Below are 18,259 nucleotides of genomic sequence, written 5' to 3' on the forward strand. Positions count from 1 at the left end.
GTGTCGAAATAAGAATATCAAATCAAAAGTATAAATATAGAGAGTATGCCAATAGTTCTTTCCCAATATGCTGATGATACTTCACTTATTTTAGACGATAGGAAAATATCTTTGAAGGAATCTATGATGAGCTTAATAACTTTGCAAAAATCTCTGTTTTGAAAATAGAAAATTCTACTACAAAAATTCGATTTTTCTTGAGATCATGTTGTTTCAGAAACAAAAAGAAAATATGACCATTTTGATACAATTTTTCACTAAAAATGAGTCCAAGTACTTTTGAAAAATAATAATGATTGGTTTTTTTTTATGCGGAAACTCAGCTTATTTGATATAGTTATGAATTATATATCTCCAACTGAAGGTATGACATGATATGGACATTTTTATATGATATATGGGAAGTTGGAAAAATCCTTCAAATCTGGAATATCATGTCATGAGTACGTATGTTTAAGTAACCCCGGAAGAAAAACTAACCTGGTGCCAAAATGATTTTTATGAGCTTTCGGTGATCAGGGTTTGCCTAAAAATAAAATATCAAAAAATAAACGAAATTCTTTAGAGGAAACCAGAACGGACGGTCTACCTAAATTAGCCAACTAATCTATTCATTGATAAAGTAATTTTATTTACATATCTATTGCAGTCCCCCCAGCTTTTCCTGAGATAGAGAACACATTTAATGTAGACGGTCAGAATAGGACAACAGGGACGGAGGATGGAAGTCTGACCTTGACCTGTAACGCACGTGGTGGAACGCCGGCCGCCAATGTGTCCTGGATCAAAGATGGCGCCACTCTGATGACGTCGGAAACCTCAGTTCAGTACACAAGAGTGTTTACAAGAGCAGACGACAGAACCCAGTTCACTTGTCAGTCTAGTAGTCCAGCCTTAGCCAGTCCACAGACCGCCAGTGTGTTGGTATACCTAGATTGTGAGTATAGAGTGTTGTTGGATGTCAGTCTAGTCGTCCAGTCCTGACCAGTCCACAGACCACCAGTGTGTTGGTATACCTAGACTGTGAGTATAGAGTGTTTATGGATGTCAGTCTAGTAGTCCAGTCCTGACCAGTCCTCAGAACGCCAGTGTGTTGGTATACCTAGATTGTGAGTATAGAGTATAATGTCAGTCTAGTAGTCAAGAGCCCTGACCAGTCCTCAGACCAACAGTGTGTGGGTATACCTAGATTGTGAGTATAGAGTGTTGTATACATGTCAGTCTAGTAATCCAGACTTGACCAGTCCTCAGACCATCATAGTGGTGGTATATCTATTTGGTATTCTTATCATAATACAGATTATTAATGTACCTGACAAAATTCATACACGTACAGTCTTAAGTTTTTTTTGACTTTTTTGTTATCATTGGGCTTCAACACCGTGATGTATATTGAAACGATATATTGCAAACATACCATGAAAATATTTTAATTTTGTTTTCGTTTTGTGTGATGATATTTACTTAAAAAGACACATCACAGTAGTCACGAAATATATGGGATATTCATTGGGTGTGTAGTAATATCATAACATGCAGTCTGAACAATGTATAGAACAAGAGTGTCTCTTTACAATATTGATAATTTATTTTTAATAATGCATACTACTATCAAATATTATAATAAATATATAAATCGTTCGTAACCAGCATTTGGCGTCCAAATTAATAGAAGTATCAATCTCCTCTAGCGTACACTTAAAAATCGACTGTTTATGTTTTCGACATCTAATGTTTATAATTGCCACAGTTTTCATAGATCATCTCATCAAAACTCCTTAAAACGTTTAAAATATACATTCGTGCTTGAGAAAGTGGGGATTGATGTCGCTTTTAAGCCGCGTATAGCATTATTTTAGTGCTGATACATTTTCTTCTTCGTACATATTTGTACTTCCGTATACGTCATGGCCATTTTTAATTTGATAATGTAATTAGTATTTTATTTCATCACGATCGAAAATATCATCAAGTTTCAAAACATCTACATTTAGATTACAGCAACCATATATATTAAATGATTTAACAGTATAATATCCATTGCGATATTTGTGATATCATGTTGATAATTTTTCTTACAAAATTGATCTTCAGAACAAAACAATACTTTCGCATTCTAGTAAAACCCAGACAGCCCACACTATCACTCCCCTCCTCCCAGACAGAGAACTCAGACCTTCAGATAGTGTGTGTGTCTACAGGAAGTAGACCTGCTGCTGACATCGAGTGGAATGTTGGGGGGAACATGGCTGTCAAGTAATCCAGAGGAAGTCAAGGTACTGGACACTTCTACTGATACCTATACCGTGACGTCATCACTCTCACGCCGCGTCACACGTCAGGACAATGGAAAGTCTGTGTACTGTAGAGTTAGTAACCGGGCCTTGTCTAGAGGGATTGAGTCAGTACGACAGACTATAACATTATTGTGTAAGTATCTCTAACACAGTCACACATCAGGACAATGGGAAGTCTGTGTACTGTAGAGTCAGTAACCGGGCCTTGTCTGGAGGGATTGAATCAGTACGACAGATTATAACTGTATTGTGTAAGTATCTCTAACACAGTCATACGTCAGGATACAATGGGAAGTCACAATGTAATGGGAAGTCTGTGTACTGTAGAGTCAGTAACCGGGCCTTGTCTGGAGGGATTGAGTTAGTACGACAGACTATAACAGTATTGTGTAAGTGTCTCTAACAAAGTCACATGTCAGGACTATAGGGAGTCTGTGTACTGTAGAGTCAGTAACCGGGCCTTGTCCGGATGGGATTGACTTAGTACGACATACTATAACAGTATTGTGTAAAGTATTTTCTAACACAGTCACTTGTCAGAATAGGAAGTCTGTGTACTGTAGAGTCAGTAACCGGGCCTTGTCTGGAGGGATTGAGTTAGTACGACAGACAGATTGTGTAAGTATAACAGTATTGTGTAAGTATTACTCTAACAAAGTCACATGTCAGGACAATGTGAAGTATATGAACTGTAGAGTCAGTAACCGGGCCTTGTCTGGAGGAATTGAGTCAGTACGACAGACTACAACAGTATTGTGTAAGTATCTCTAACAAAGTCACACATCAGGACAATTGGAAGTCTGTGTACTGTAGAGTCAGTAACCGGGCCTTGTCTGGAGGGATTGAGTCAGTACGACAGACTATAACAGTATTGTGTAAGTATGTCTAACACAGTCACACGTCAGGACAATGGGAAGTCTATGTACTGTAGAGTCAGTAACCGGGCCTTGTCTGGAGGGATTGAGTCAGTACGACAGATTATAACTGTATTGTGTAAGTATCTCTAACACAGTCACACGTCAGGACAATGTGAAGTCTGTGTACTATAGAGTCAGTAACCGGGCCTTGTCTGAGGGATTGAGTTAATACGACATACTATAATAGTATTGTGTAAGTATCTCTAACAAATTTACAAGTCAGGACAATGAGAAGTCTGTGTACTGTAGAGTCAGTAACCGGGCCTTGTCTGGAGAGATTGAGTCAGTACGACAATTCACACATATTCATTATCTTTCTCCTTTGTTTTATTAATCACGTTCCACTACGACTTAAAGTAATGTCCCATTATCCGTATCTGTCCTATTTTTCATTATTTAACATAATGATGCAGAGATAGTGTTAAATCGATGTCAAGATGAGCGATAATGGTTCGGAAACTTTTGATCAAAATCAAATAAATAAAGAATATTGCCAGGTGGGTCCAATCTAGTCAAACAAACTGAAGTGAACCGACATTGTAACGTCGTTGCCGAGAACGTCTTGTGACTAGCGTAACTACGTAACGTAACGTCTGCCCGAACTCTTCAGAGAACAGGTCATGAACTTTCCGACTTTCGTTTGGCAATAATCGCAACTTCTATATCAACCAGTTTAAATTGAATGGCATGCTAACAAGTACCGACTTTCAACAACTGCTGTACTTAAGTTATTAACAAAGTTATTATAAATATTCCTTGATATAACTCAGTTTCAAACTACATCTACAACTACTAGCAATTATCGTGGTCGAATCGAACTTGAATGTTTAGTCGATAGTAACGTATAGTGTAGTTTCTGCGTATTACCCACACTGCATGGGGTATAGGCTGCTGCGAGTACATTTAAAACATTAAGGAAGGTTGCCAAGTGAATATCTGTCGACAGAAATGCGAATACAATTTTCACTAATAATGCTATGTCAGTCTATTATGTGATTTCGACTGAAGATTTAGAATTTATTTTATATTCATCTGCTGTTATCAATACAATTTAAAATAGCTTATAATGTATAGCCTACATATGTTTCTGATAATCTTACCCACAGATAGCCCACACCAACAGAGAGGCAGCAATTGGCATTTTACATGCGTGCAACATTATATAATCCGCGGTCAATACGCATGATATTATGGTTCACGTTTTACTCGTGTCATGAAATTTCAGCTATATTTCGTTTAGATGGACCAGACAGTGTGAGTATAACCGGTAACAGAGTGGTGGTGGCGTACGGTACCAATACTCTAACCTTGACCTGCACAACACAGGAGTACAACAGACACGTACACATCACGTGGTACAACGGTACAACACGAATACCTAACACAGCGGCCGTCACCAACACGTCAGGAAGTTACGGGGGTTTTATATCTACACAGGTCCTACAACTCGTACCTGACAGGTACCATGACGGTAACGTGGTCAGGTGTGTGGTCCAGAACGAGGACGTGACGCTGGGAGAGAGGACAGCCTCAGTTACACTGGATGTTAACTGTAGGTATATGTATAAATTATGTGTTCATGCTGGAATATGTTTACCGAATTGTAACATTTATTGCAAATCAATAAAACAGTTTGGTATAGTTTTTCGGTTTCTGCTTTGTTTAAACTAAAATTTCGTCCTTTCAAAATCATTGCTGTTAATAGAAAGTTAGGTCCAATAAATCAACTTGAATACATTAACTACTGGTAACACTGTATTTGTAATTATAAAGTATAGTGAGTACTGGGTTAGTCGGCTTACAATGTAATTCCTTTAAATGCTATCTCGAGTACCGCATTGTGAGATATGTAATAGAGATATTCGTTTATGTTTCAAATTAGGTTGTACTTATTTCAATTATTACAAAACAATTACAATTTATTATTTGAATGCAGCTAAATCTAAATGCCCCGAGTCTTTTGTTGAGTACCGATTACACGGTTGTTTTATATTTTGATTCGTACATTTTGTGATATGTTTTGTTGAAGTGTGCCTTTGGTTAATGGTTATGTTTTGTATACATTCTGTTTTATTTCCTGATAAGAAAAAAACAGAAAAAATTCCTAGTTTTATTTTATGTCTTTCCATTTTGGTACATTTTGTGTATGACATGATTATAAGAAGTACCAATAGAAACGTAGCTACTAAATTTCAAGTAATGTTTTAAACACGATATCAACGATCGTTTTGTGTTTTTAATTGCCAGACGGCAAAAAAGCGAAATGAATCACAGATTACACAGGGAAACAGACATTTATTTGGTTTTGTAACATTATCTTAGGCAATTGATATCAATATCCTAATATTATCATTGTTTTGGTTCGAAAAGGGAGTGAGCCTTTAAGTTTGGTAAAATATAAGATATGAAATGTTGACATTCATTACTTAAATCAATGTGTTAAATGTATTATGTTTTCTTTTCTTTTTAAATGGGTTGAAATGGGTTTCGTATGGGTTATAACGTCACACCTACAATATTCGTGACATCAAAACAACATTAATCATGCGTGATAACAGTTCGTCTTCGGGTCCAACAAATCATCTGTTGCCCTTAAACTCAGTCAACAACTGTACAGCGATACCGCTTATTATTTAGCAAAACTTGTAACAGTAAATAGTTTGGGTCCCTTTGATCTCCCACACATCTCGGCGACGATCAGTTTGCAAAACGTTTTTGATTGGCTGACCAATCAGGGAACAGTATCGAAGTGAGTTTAACACTGTGATTGACTTGAAGTTTTGTCAGTAGGCGCGGCCAATGCTTGGCGGTAAATGTTTAGATACTATTCAAATGTTCACAATCGCTAGAGTCGGCGTTCACTTTGTAACAAAGTTATTTTACATGTAACATAAAATAGGAAAAAATATTTCATTACCATTTCATGAATCAATTTAAATAATAGTAAAAAATTAGGAAAACGATATGTTATTATTACCATATTCATGTACCAATTTTAATAATATTGAAGCCTTAGAAGTTAAAGCGCTAATAGCACTGTTACACCAATGCGAAAATAAATGATGTATGAAAGTGCATGAAAACCATGCAGTTCAACCGAGTTTTTGCCACTGTATATGATCTGAAAATTTGCAAATGTGAGACTCTCAGAATTTTCAAAACATGTTGGAATGTTAACATTCTCTAACGGTTTTAACACGTTAAACATAATAATATCTAATATTTCGATAGAAATGTTGCATGTCTGCCAATGATATTTCACACGAAGCTTCAGAAATTCCTACTTTAAAATTGCCTAACCAAATTTCAATACATATGTAGATGTATATCGTTCCTGTTTCATTACAGATTTCAGTTTGCAAAACACATTTTCTACTGGATTAAAATTTAGGTTATATGTAGGCAGAAAGAAGAGAGAGGCAAATCAGCAAACTATTCTTTTTTCCTGGTATCGTGCAATTATGTATATTTTTGGTAAAAACTATTAAATTAAAAAAAGATACAGTGGCCCCGTCTACTTCCCAAACTACAAGTCCATCAAAGTGTTACATCCACACTGATACTGGTGCCTGATTGGTCAGCCAATCAAAATCGTTTTGCAAACTGATCGTCGCCGAGCTGTGTGGGAGATCAAAGGGACCCAAATTATTTACCGTTACAAATTTTGCTAAATAATAAGCGGTATCGCTGTATAATGTTGCCCATGCCAATATCGAAATAGGATATTTAATTGTTAATCTACTGACCAAAATATATAACATATATAAATAAAGGACAAAAAAGTAACTATAACAGTGTGGACAAAAGATTGTCGGATTTTCGAGGCGATCTGCCGCTTTGTCAAGAAACAAGAGGAAAAAAACTGTAAGGACGGTCATGGACGTTCACAAAAACATAAACAATAAAAACATACAGATATAGGAGTGACCCATATAATAAGGACGTCCTTATACATGTATATACCGTGAGCGTCCTTAACATGTCATTTTATTTGTTCTTCTTGTGTCTTGACAAAGGGGCAGATCGCCTCGAAAATTCGCCAATCTTTTGTCCTCACTGTTAGAATTACTTCTTTGCCCTATATTTACTACTTTACGTAATTCGTATCCTACAGACATATGTATATAAGGATCCAGTGTTAAATGGAAAATAACTGTTGATGTTACTTCCTTGACCTATATATAATTAACCTACATATTAAATGATGATGGTGAGATTCAAATGTGTTAGTAGATCCTATTACAGGGGGCAAACGCCCCTTTTGATATTTAAAATAGATACATAATTCACCGTGATGTTTACAGGGGATTAAACAACCGTTATGTCATATTCATGATAACTGACTGACGACTCCTATGAACTGCAACCCCTCTCCAGATAGTTTACTATTTGATAAAAAAAAACTGTTTGCGAAGAGCGTACTCTTTGCTCTATTCACTAGATACTTATTTGTCGCGAGAATCTGATTGAGGATTGAGAATTTTTTATTTCAGTTTTAAAAATTAAAAAAGAAGCCTTGAATTTACAGATATTATTTATACATTCAGTGATAAACGTCATGCCAACATTGACATTCAATCAATTTCTTATCCCTCTATGTGTCTTAGTTACAATATGGAACAACGGCACTCCAATATCAATATTCCATAGAAAGTTGTTTTTGCGTAGTCTTTACCTCAAACTGTTTCTCAATGTCATCACATTTGCATTACCTTTTCATATTACAATTTCAATGTCTGCTCTGGCTTTTAGATCAACCATACATCACTTTGACCCCAACAACAGGGACGACAGTAATTGAGGGCAGACAACTTGAAATTCGATGTGACGTAGACAGTAACCCCGCCCCATCATCTATTACGTGGTTCAAAGTTGGAGGTCAACTTCCGCCAGATGCTGACGTCATGTCCGGTGTCCTACGTATACCGTCTACACACCGGACAGACAGAGGGACGTACCAGTGTACAGCTGTAAACTCTGTCGGTACCGGACAAAGCAGTCTGGTTATTGATATACAGTGTGAGTGATAAAAATTCATTTATCTGTCTCATTATTACTGTTAGATCCTCATGTCATTATTCCAATACTGGTGATCATGTTGCAGTTACTGACCAAGCGTTTGATTCCAGTGTATTGTTTTAGTTAATATCTTTAAACCTTTACTTTACGAGATATTCCCTATACTTTTCCATAGTAAAATAGCTAATTATTTCACATGTTTGCATTCGTGAAATGTTAACCGGTCAACATCGAACTGTTGATTGCTTGCTTATGTAATCATGACGTCAAAATGCAGTATAATGAAACATTCGGCAAATAATCACTGTTTTTTATCATTATTCTTTTTTTTATTTTCTTATTTTTTTGTTTGTTTTTCCTTTCACAGAAGGACTTCCATACCAATTTCCATATCTTAATTAATTATTTCAATTATGCACTTCCACCACTTTCACATTAATTACATATACAATCATTGTTTACACATCCATTAAAAAAGTTACTTTGAGGGGGGGGGGTTCCGAACGGTCGATATAGATAGAGTTTATTACATTTATATAAGGAACTCAGGCTAGAATACTCGATAAGAGGAACATTAGCTGTATAATTTTAACAAACAGTCACCGTACCAATTACACACGTGTCTCCATTCACTCCAGCGGCTTACGTTCATTTTGCTCACCGCTCTCATTCGCCACCATGCATGAAGTAAGTATTACAATTTACATATATACAGTAGTAATAAGAGTCTACATAATGTGTTTCTGTGTATATTAATATTTTTTTTTCATGATGTTTGTTTTGTTTTAAATAGTTTTACTTATATTATAAATATCATCTGGTTTTGCTTACGATAACGCAGTCCTAGAACCACGTGGTGCATGTGGTAGACTTAATGATATACAGTATAACTATGCGATATACATATATCACAAGGATATTTTGTGATAAAAAGCGTAGTGCTAAAATTGACTTTGAACTGAAAATACGTTTACTCATAAGACTCCTAAAATATATTTAAATATATGTCTAAGACATCACAATAGCAAGTATTCCTATTGTTAATATTATCAATGTATATAATTAGAGCCCGGAAGTCCAGCTTTTCTGTACATGTCAACATTGATCAATTCTTTGTCGTATATATATAACAACTCAGCTAACCTGTCCATTATATTATGTAATAGGATTATCATATTAGTCCACTGGTCATCTTCAGATTGCCTCAGTCTAATTTACCACCTATAGATAAGCGACATCTGTCAATCAAAATTCTATAATTCCATTGTCTGTATATATGTATTTAACCATGCTATGTTTAATATTAAGTCAGTAAGGTCCCAGACTTTGTACGGAACACATCGGGTATATTCTGGACATTCCAGAATAGCCCCTCGTCAAGTCCAACGTATCGTTATTAAATTCTAAAGTAAAAATTCAACATTCTCTTATGTCATCTTTACATCGTGACAAAACTTACGGAAGTTCCGTTTGTTACATGTATAAATAGATGTGATATTAAAGAATTATGCATACTCTATGAGATGTATGTGGTGGTTCTTATGTATTTAAATATTATTTAATATGTCTAATTTATTACTTTAGAAAATCCCTTTTGCGGCCTCGAGCTCGTTTCTCAAGTGTATGTGTATTATTATTATATCGTTATATAACCTGTCAAATATAGAACCATTGGTAATTTTCAAAATGACGAATCCATTTTTTGAAATACTAATATTTACTTCAAAACTAAACTGATTGCATTTATTTCATTTGCTGCAGTCATTATTATTAGAACATTTGTAATGAATGAAAATATTTCATTTTCATATAAAAGAAAGAAGGTAAAGCAAAACATATGTAGATTGAAGGAACAGTTTTAGTCTATAGTTAAACATAACACATGCTGACCTCAAACTCAGTAAACAAAGGTACACTGTTATTTACAGATCCCCCAGACATACGTGTCCTGTACAGCAACACCACATACACGGTAACAAACAGGGTGTTGACGTGTGTCCCGGATGGTAACCCGGCCTCCTACCAGTTTGGTCAGTGGCGTCACACAGCGGAGGACGGTACAGAGATACGTCAGCTGACCGGAAGTTCTAATACTACGCACTCTGTCCTGACCCTGCATGACCCCGGTGTGACCAGACGGTATGAGGATACCGGTTACTACACTTGTACAGCTTCTAACAATATACCAGGCGTATTCACCTCTAGGACGGGATCTGTCTTCTATGTTGTAGAGGGTAGGTTGCATAAAAATATTAACACGTGTCTTCATAAAACATGTTTCTCCAATAAAGATGTTTTAAAAATATACATTTTTCCTTTCGTCTATTGCTTAAAAGATATACATATTTCATTTCATTTATAAATATTAAAAATAAGATATGATATTTGATTGAATGTCTATTCACTTGAAGCCCAATAAACTTATCACTGGAATTAAACGAATTTGATAATTTCATGGAACGTTTAGTCGCTGACAAATACATTGTACATGTATATGACTTTTTTGTTTTAAACTCAAAATATTAATAAACATATTGATAGTCAAAAATCTTAAATTCAGATACGTAAACGTTCCTTTTTGGATTGCCTAAAGCACGCGTAATCAAGAAATTACGAAGATGCCATATTTAATCCGGACCGTGTTTATTCTACATGTTTATTCTATCCGAGTCTAATCTACGAAACAAAACAAATATATTCTAAATAGAAACTTTGTATGTCACATGATTTTGCAGAAGGGAAAATACAGAAGAAATCTCAATCCAGAGTTTTCCGAAATATTGTTATACTATATTGTAGCTCCTCCTGTAGTTATAACCAACCCCACGGTTGTGAAGGAACAGATAGGTAACAACGTCACTATAGAGGTGGAGTTCTACAGCAGACAGTCCCTCCTACTTAACGTTACATGGACAAAGGGATCAAATAATATTAAATGTAATGAAAATAACTTGTTGATATCATCATCTATTGTAGCTCCTCCTATAGTTATAACCAACACTACAGTGGTGAAGGGACAGATAGGTAACAACGTCACTATAGAGGTGGATTTCTACAGCAAACCGGCGGTCAGTCTAAATGACGTCACTTGGAGCAAAGGGACAACAGGATCGCTTTTCCCTGACAGGTTTTCCGCATCCTTAAACATGAAATCAGTCACATTGATGTTCTTTGGAAAAACGTCTAATGTCCAAGGTTATGTGTCAGCATTAACCATTCAAAGACTTGTAGAACAGGACTTTGATAACTACACAGTGACAATAGAAAACAGACTTGGAACGAAGAGCTACCAGATTGGATTTAAATCTGCAAGTACGGTTTAGTGTTTTAACTCATTTAGCCAAAAGACAAAAAAAAATATCCATCTATTGCTTTCTATCGCTACATTAGAGTGTATTTACATTGGAGTTGAGTTCGTAAATGTCCTTGATGTTGCTTGTTGCGCTATGCTTGATGCACTTAATCATATGTACCAAGTATGTACGCTTCATAGCAGTAACAAAAAAGGAAAATTAATCCTTATATTATTTACACGTGGTATTCACAATTTTTATTGCTTATATCAGGTCAAAATTAATTGTCATAAGCGCATCATTAGAAAAGTGTTTAGTTTGATAAAAAAAAACAGCCATATATATCATGATATATACTGGTAAAATAATAATATGGACAAAGGTCAAGTAAATAGAACTTGTATATAAAACCGTAAGGGTCAAATTTTCTAATCTTTAAAGTAAATCAGATTGAACTTGTAGACGTTGATTAAAATTTTTCTAGGATATACATATGTAGTTGACATGCGTCATTGACATGACCTTTGGTCAAACATCAATCAAAAGCTAATGTTTATATTGTTTTATTAGGAAATATTTTGTATTGATATCTATGAATGGTTGGAATAAAACAAGGAACCAACTGATCAGAGGGTGGTGATTAGATACAACTGATGTTACTACGTTTCATTTCTCGTGTTACAAATCAACAAAGATTATCCGTACAAAACAAAATATAGGCATGATTTATAAAATTTAACACTTTAAACAGTTCTTAATGGAATTCATTTTGTCAATATTCTAAGAGGATTGTCAATATCAGTGTATCCTCAACATGTCTATCTGTACAACCAGACTCATATTTATGATTTAATTATATTAAATCGAAATCCAAATGTAACCTCCAATAATCACTAATCATACATTAAATCTGGTCTCTACAACAGGTCCACCTGTACCACCAGACAACTTTGAACAACTAACTCATGACAGCAGCAGTATCACTGTACAATGGACACCGAGGTATAATGGTGGAGCAGAACAACACTTTGTTATTGGGTATAAGACAGATAATACAAAGGAGTTTATAGACTTGGGTCCTATACCTGATCAACACGAACCAACCCAGTCTTACCAAATCACTGGACTGACGGCTGGAACAACACATTACATCCGGATGTATGCTGAGAACGAAATAGGCAGAAGTGTTTTATGTATATCTCAACCAAACAACTGCTGGTATGGTATTTAATAATTATATATTAAGTGATACGCTGGTTTTAGGGGTCACAGTGTTGGTAAAGATTAATAAATTTGACCATTTCTTGGGGATAGATATGTTAAATTCTTTATAAAACCTTCGTTTAAATCACTATCATCATGGATATCTCAACCAAACAACTACAAGTAAGTATTTGATAGCTGATATCATATTTTACTAATGATTTTCTTTAATCTTATGTTGAAAGCGAATAATATGTTCACATTCTACGATTTGGTTTAATATAATGTTAGTGACAAATACTTACATATTGTTTATATAATTTGTTCATTATCAGGTGCATCATATAACCAGCAATCTATTGGCCCTGTGGTTGGCGGTGTAATCGGGTCAGTCACAACTTTAGCCTTGATCGTTGTTGTTGGTATTTTAATGTGGAGGAAGAAAGGAAAAGGTTGGTACCACTTTTAACTTTATCACTTTCAAAATACCATTGCAATGCCAAAAAAAATTCGATAGTAAATTTCAAATTGCTTGTGTTATATGTGCTGGCAGATTGATTAGGAATGTTAAAAAGTCCCAATATCCGTATCTGTCTTATTATGTTCATGCTATAAAAGTTTTAAAGAAAGACCTGTTGCAAACCATGCAGAGATAGGACTTAATTGAAGTCAAGATAAGCGATAGTGATTCGAAAAAAATTGGTAACAATCACATAAATATTGAACATTCTTAGGTGGTTCCTATTTAGTCAAACAAAGCGAAGTTAGCCGACATACAAGTATCGACTTTCAACAACTGCTGTTCCAAAACTATTAAGAAATCATTAAAAATATTCTTTGATAAAACTTAATTTCAACTAAGCTTACATCTAAAAATACTAACACTATCTGAGTCGAATCTAGCTTGAATTTTTGTTGATAATTACGTATAGTGTGGCTTTAATATTGGGCGTTTTCATAGTTTCGTCATACATTTAACTTTCAGAATTGCCTTTTCAATAAAGTGACAATGAATTTGATGCAATCAGATTACATAGATAGATATATGTTATGCATATTATTATTATCATTAGTATTATAAATTATGTAACGATATATCCATACAATCTATTACAAACAGTAGTATATAATTGACATGATTTTATTATTGAATTGCCCGTCTTAGGACAATATCAAAAAAATATACAAAGGAATATTTTCTCAGCTAGATTTCACTAGTTTATCTGTTTGTTATTATTTTCCATATGCTCAGATACTGGAACTGGACAAGCGACATATCAAAATAGCAGGTAATTAGCGTTAAACTGCTATAGGAGTAGCGTTCTAATTCAAGATCATCAAAACGATATGGCTCAGATTTTATGGTTTTTTTTCTTCTTTCCTTTTATTAATATTTTTGTCATTTGACTTGCAAGTTAAACTTTTTTTTTTTAGTTTTGCAATTTAGTTGAAACTTGCCTGAAATGATCCTGACATGGTCCTGACAAAATGTTGTTATTGTTATTGGTATTTTTATTTTTCTCGGATTATTAGTGAATCTTGCTATCGCCATATCTTATTATTTCCTATACATAATCAAAATATTTACCGATTGTTTAATAACATATATATGATATGTTTACACATTTTAATCCAGTCAAACGTATCAGGATCTAAACCTAGCAACTAGAAGTCCGCCATCTTTGTATACCGATTTACACACTCAGCAAAATATTGGTATGTACATGTATATTCATATATCTCTACAAAAACCGATATACACGACAATGACATAAACTGAAATGTAAAATAAACAAAGACAATCCTATCATTTATATTATCATTTAATTGTTTCAAACTTCGTATACCAGACTAATGTTTTAATAAACTTTTACTTCAATTGGTTTTAATGATATCTTACTGTCGATTTTTATGCAACATTTTTCTTTGAAATATATAGAAACCATGTATGTATGTAAATATCGTATACCTATATAGCTACATTATACATATTTAATTCCTTTTTCATTCAGAATGAAAATATTACTCCATATGATTGCCAATGAATATCTTATTTCAAAAGATCAATTGAAACTCTTAAAAAATTGCCAGTGAGTGTACAACAGTTATTTAAAGACCGATGGCGTAATATGGTAGAATTTATAGTTGAATAAAACCACAACCATACTACAATTTCAGTAAATGTTGATTTCCAACAACAAAATGTCATAATGATTCGGAAATATCTAATGGTCATGTAACCAGTTGCCCTTTATACACAGATACACTCGTTTTGGAGTTGTTTATTTGTGATAATGGAAATATTAATCAGGCGGTCTTCATGCAGAAGTGGTCACCAAGGCTAGACTTAGTCACTGCAGAAAATTGTATCAAATGGTTATTGTCGATTGTTTACGCGATTTGTACGTACATTTTAAATGTACTCGAATGTGTCTATAAGTTATATACAACTAGTGTATACATGATCTACTGGTATCAGACACTTTCATCGACTCCAGGTACATTTGTAAGTGACCGATCAAAAAGAAGGGGATGGGATTTCAAATAAAATTCAAAGACAACTTAAGTATTTCTTCAAGGTGACTCCAAAGAAAGGTGGCGATTGGTACAACGATATAAAGAAAGGAGTGTGTTTCCGCCATAGTGCAAAACATTATCGATATATCTACATATCTATAGCAAAATAACACATTGGTTAGTCGGAAATTTAATATGAGATTGATACCACTACAGGAATGGTGTATCAAACATAATAAATTTTGTGTGATATTACTGACATTCGTTTATTCTATCAGACTGTCTTAACGTACGTTATCTACATTACAGGACGGACCATCAACGATAACCATGAGAGGTAAGTAAACATTGTTAATGGTTGTTAATGCTTTATTTAAACGTCAAATACTGGAACACTTAATATTTGTGTTCATTTATGTATTTTTGAAAGATTTAATAAAATTACAATGATTATGTTCACATTAATATTAAAATAATAAATTACGTCGATTGTTCGATCTATGTTGATTTGTATGGATTCCATGTGTTATTTTTGAAGGTCGTTTTACCAGAATGTTGTCAGCGACGAACAAAACGGAAGACGATATGAAAATATCAGTATACCAGGTATAACATTTGACATTTGTGTTTGAATAGAAATAACTTAGTGAATTTTATCATTATATTTTTCTGTCTTATCATTTTGACTAATAAGAAGATGTTAAATGAGTGTCCATGGCATATAATCGTGTAAGAATTGAGTCTGAAAAGCTTTTATTTATACGAACCTGGGCAAGCAAAACCTCACATTTTGAGAAAAGATTTATCACTTTCCATTGCAATGAAGACAACTTTAAAATTATACATATTAACACATAGGCTTAATAATAGCATGTGTAATATATCATTTGGAAAATAGCTTTACACGATCCTCATATAAATACACTGGTGTCTTGGATGATTAAACTAATGACCTTTTGTTTTATTCTCGGATAGAAAGCAGAACGCCAAGAACAGACAGGTAGTATTTTTTATTTGATTGATAAAAAATGTTACAAAATACATTTGCTGTCATCTATACTTGCTTTTTTGCTATAAAACTGATATACTGGGATACATTATTTCAATTATTTCGGAATATTTCATAATCAACCATAGCAGAACCATAATAAATGTCCATAATACTCCTTTGATGTAATTTATTAATTCAAACGGATGTAACGCAAATATATTATCGTTGTAGCATGCCCGCTACATATGAGTCGTTGGGAGCTAGATCTGAGCCTGGTATTTATGATGACTTAAAACAAAAAGGTAAGTTTATGTAACAAATATAATGCGGCCGAAAAAGATCGTCCATACTTCTTTGATATCGTAACTCATGCATTACGTAACCGGGTATCAATTTCAATTCAACGTTCACCAAGGTGACGTTAACATATCTCTCAATATCTTGTTTGGAAGTATTACGTCTTTAGATAATGCATTATCGCTACTGTTTTTTGCTATCTTATGTCATTTCACATTATTATTTTTTCAGGAAATATCGAAGCCTCCTATGTCAATACCACCTTGAAAAGCGACAAAAAAGCCAAATACAATTGATAATGGCAGCAACGGCAGACACCATCAATTAGCGCAACATTTCATTCAAGAAAACTAAAATAATGTTTGTTTTTAATCAACTTATCGTTATTTAACCTTTCATGTTATACTCAAATTTTATTCAATTTAGATTTCTAGACATTATACTCTCATGTTTTTGGATTTAAATAATTTATTTTTATATGAAATAGTACTGCCATATAAAGGTTACATTAGCCACTTACAACTTTCCTCATTCGTACTTAAAAATAGGAAAATCATATTATAGCACCAATGTGATTGGCAACTGATGCTGACAACTACTCCTGCGCCCAAATACGACAGTGCAGTAATGGCAATATGTAAGTTCTATTTGTTTTCAGGTAGATCAAATTAAAAAAAAAATATTCCTCATTATATAATATTGATTATTCGTCAGATCAAATGTCGCCAAGATATTTCATAGCGAAAATTAGACAACGGGGTAAAATTCCGTTATATGATATATCACACGAAGACTTTCACAATTTGAATCTTCATTTTCGTTTTACTCGATAATTGATCTTGAGAGAGTTTTTTTTTTATATGTTCTTCAAATGGATTGGACATTGATCAGTTCTCTACGTCACTACGCCTGTCTAAGTCCTTTCATTTTGTCATCATCATACAATGAAGCTTCCTGTTTTAAGCGATAAACATAGCATTACGTACAAATAGACAATAGTTACAATATTTAAAAGTTAAGGAGAGACAACTCCAACTCAATGCTATGAGGAGGATATATTTAATTAGTGATTTTTTTCGTTATGTTACATTTTTTGATGTGATATTTAATTTATGTAGATTTAATAACAGATTAGCACGCATTTATTACGAGAAATATTGGGTCATTAGCGATTTTAAGAGATGTAATTTGTAGATCATGATCTAGAATATAACCTCTTTTAAACTGTCGTTTTTGATACGTTGTAAGAATATTCTCTGTCAATCAAACCAGCAATAAGAAACAAAAGAAAAAATGCTCCAAGAATAACCATTTTGAAAAGTATTTTTAAAAAATTGCATTAGTGCACATAGTGAAGATACAACCATGACGACAAGAAAAAACAAATACATGTGATAATCTTAATCTCAAATCTTAAATGCAATGCAGCCACAAAGTAAAACACAGTTCCCCTTGAAAATTGATGTTTTATGTTTATCGACGACATTCCCACAAAGATGCAGAATCATCTAACCGTTTAAAAGTGTTGACATAGTGGTAATTTGCCAAATAAATAATAGAGAAACGATTGATGATTTGTCTATTGTCTTGAATTACTTCGCTAACGATTCGAAATTTGAGTCACATTAAAATCAATACATATTTCGTGCAATAAATCGTATTTCTTGTTTGTAAAGTAAAGGAAGAATTTGAGAGAAATGGCAAAAATGAGAAAAAAATCGAAAC

General features: G+C 33.8%; 1 pseudogene; it reads left to right on the forward strand.

Annotated features, from left to right (window-relative positions):
* The first annotated feature begins 254 nt into the window (after nt 1-254).
* On the forward strand, nt 255-17,420 carry LOC138317468 (nephrin-like; annotated as a pseudogene).
* The last annotated feature ends 839 nt before the right edge of the window (nt 17,421-18,259 follow it).

Source organism: Argopecten irradians, chromosome 3 (assembly GCF_041381155.1).
Source record: "Argopecten irradians isolate NY chromosome 3, Ai_NY, whole genome shotgun sequence".
Taxonomy (NCBI): domain Eukaryota; kingdom Metazoa; phylum Mollusca; class Bivalvia; order Pectinida; family Pectinidae; genus Argopecten; species Argopecten irradians.